This window comes from Capsicum annuum, unplaced genomic scaffold (genome assembly GCF_002878395.1).
Source record: "Capsicum annuum cultivar UCD-10X-F1 unplaced genomic scaffold, UCD10Xv1.1 ctg61149, whole genome shotgun sequence".
Taxonomy (NCBI): Eukaryota; Viridiplantae; Streptophyta; class Magnoliopsida; order Solanales; family Solanaceae; genus Capsicum; species Capsicum annuum.
This window is the reverse complement of record NW_025870027.1, coordinates 1-2,893: the sequence shown is the minus strand read 5'-3', so window position 1 is coordinate 2,893 and position 2,893 is coordinate 1. Positions and strand designations below refer to the sequence as shown.

General features: G+C 31.9%; 1 long non-coding RNA gene across 2 annotated transcripts; it reads right to left on the bottom strand.

The window, feature by feature from the left end:
• Positions 1–352: 352 nt before the first annotated feature.
• LOC124893532 lies at positions 353–2,879 on the bottom strand. 2 transcript variants are annotated; one of them, XR_007050746.1, is made up of 3 exons: positions 2,248–2,879; positions 1,246–2,154; positions 353–1,060 (listed from the first exon to the last, which is right to left on the bottom strand). It is a non-coding gene; the product is annotated as an uncharacterized LOC124893532 (long non-coding RNA). The 2 variants fall into 2 exon arrangements; XR_007050745.1 differs by having other exon boundaries at positions 1,246–2,879.
• Between the last annotated feature and the right edge of the window lie 14 nt (positions 2,880–2,893).

The following is a 2,893-nucleotide window of genomic DNA, read 5'->3' as shown; positions in this document are numbered from 1 at the left end:
AAACGATCGTTTCAAGTCATTTTTCAAAGTTTTGGTTCTTCTCACTTTTACTTATTTGATCAACTACCCTTGTATCCCAGAAATAAATAGCATCAGTTAGTCATTTACTTGAAAATCTAACAACGAAATTCTAAATAGGAAGATTGATCAAAAAAAAATAGCACACGAACCAAGGGAGGATGAATAGAAGTACCTTTAAATTATAAAATACAAAGCTTTTACGATGAATTTAGAAACTTGAACTTTTGGAAAAAAACATACTTTTGTTCTGGTTGGAATTTCATCAGGACAAAGTTGTTAACCTTTAACCTTCAAGTTGAATGTAGATCTTTGCTACATCTTCTTCCTTTTCTGGGATGGTTGAGCCTTACCTCACAAAGTAATTGGGTGCCTAAAGTGATGGCAAGCATATCTAGTCAATTAATAATATTTGAAAGAACTTAAAATGTAATTAAATCAAGATTAGTATCAATACTCGGAGCCCTCCATCCAAATCATTTTGAAATAATTTCATAAAGGTAGAAATCATTAAGACATGTATCTCCGAAGTGCTAGTGGAAACAAATGAACGATTTGTCAAATTTAACGACATTAAGGAAAAACAGAGAAGGGAATAAAGATATCTCTTATCACCAAGGTCACCAACATATTCATATATGGATTAACTTCACTAACACATGCTATCCGAACAGAGATGGCATCAAACCTCAACCCGAGAATTTGAGAAACTCCTTCCCGGGTTCACAAGGCCAGAACTACTAAGAAAATTTGAGAAAGATCTTTGTTGTAAACCATCACATTCAATTTTGGAGCTCGAGCTTGTGACCATCGCAGGACAGCAAATCAATAACAATGAAAGAATGAGCAAAGTCTAATATATCTATATAAGAGCTTAGTTATTTTATTATAAAGAAATAGAAGAAAAGTAGAGTATTATACAATTTCCAAACAAATTGTTTGGAAGGTGTATAAAAAAACGACCGTTTCAAGTCATTTTTCAAAGATTTGGTTCTTCTCACTTTTACTTATTTGATCCACTACCCTTGTGTCCCTTGTGTCCCTGAAATAAATAGCATCAGTTAGTCATTTACTTGAAAATCTAACAACGAAATTCTAAATAGGAAGATTGATTAAAAAAAAATTAGCACACGAACCAAGGGAGGATGAATTAAAGTACCTTTAAATTGAAAAATACAAAGCTTTTACGATGAATTTAGAAACTTGAACTTTTGGAAAAATACTTACTTTTGTTCTGGTTGGAATTTCATCAGAACATTATTTGTCCTGTTGTTAACCTTTAACCTTCAAGTTGAATGTAGATCTTTGTTACATCTTCCTTTTCTGGGATGGTTGAGCCTTACATCACAAAGTACAAGCATATCCGGTCAATAATATTTGTAAGAACTTAAAATGTAATTAAATCAAGATTAGTATCAATACTAGGAACCCTACATCCAAATAATTTTGAAATAATTTCATAAATATAGAAATCATTAAGACATGGATCTCCGAAGGGCTAGTGGAAACAAATGAAAGATTTGTCAAATTTAACGACATTAAGAAGGACAAACAGAAAAGGGAATAAAGATATCACTTATCACCAAGGTCACCAACATATTCATATATGGATTAACTTCACTAACACATGCTATCCGAACAGAGATGGCATGAAACCTCAACCCGAGAATTCGAGAAACTCCTTCTCGGGTTCTCACGGACAGAACTAATAAGAAAATTTGAGAAATATCTTTGTTGTAAACCATCACATTCAATTTTGGAGCTCGAGCTTGTGACCATCGCAGGACCTCAAACCAATAACAACAAAAGAATGAGCAAAGTCAATAATATATATATATATATATATATATATATAAGAGCTTAGTTATTTTATTATAAAGAAATAGAAGAAAAGTAGAGTATTATATAATTTCCAAACAAATAGTTTGGAAGGTGTATAAAAAAACAATCATTTCAAGTCATTTTTCAAAGTTTTGGTTCTTCTCACTTTTACTTATTTGATCAACTACCCTTGTGTCCCTGAAATAAATAGCATTAGTTAGTCATTTACTTGAAAATCTAACAACAAAATTCTAAATAGGAAGATTGATTAAAAAAAAATTAGCACACGAACCAAGGGAGGATGAATAGAAGTACCTTTAAATTATAAAATACAAAGCTTTTACGATGAATTTAGAAACTTGAACTTTTGGAAAAACACACGAACCAAGGGAGGATGAATAGAAGTACCTTTAAATTATAAAATACAAAGCTTTTACGATGAATTTAGAAACTTGAACTTTTGGAAAAAAACTTACTTTTGTTCTGGTTGGAATTTCATCAGAACATTATTTGTCCTGTTGTTAACCTTTAACCTTCAAGTTGAATGTAGATCTTTGTTACATCTTATTCCTTTTCTGGGATGGTTGAGCCTTACCTCACAAAGTACGTGGGTGCCTAAAGTGATTGGGTGCCTAAAGTGATGGCAAGTATATCGAGTCAATTAATATTATTTGAAAGAACTTAAAATGGAATTAAATCAAGATTAGTATCAATACTCGGAGCCCTCCATCCAAATCATTTTGAAATAATTTCATAAAGGTAGAAATCATTAAGCCATGTATCTCTGAAGGGCTAGTGGAAACAAATGAAAGATTTGTCAAATTTAACGACATTAAGAAGGACAAACAGAGAAGGGAATAAAGATATCTCTTATCACAAAGGTCAACAACATAATCATATATGGATTAACTTCACTAACACATGCTATCCGAACAGAGATAGCATCAAACCTCAACCCGAGAATTTGAGAAACTCCTTCTCGGGTTCACAAGGACAGAACTAATAAGAAAATTTGAGAAAGATCTTTGTTGTAAACCATCACATTCAATTTTGG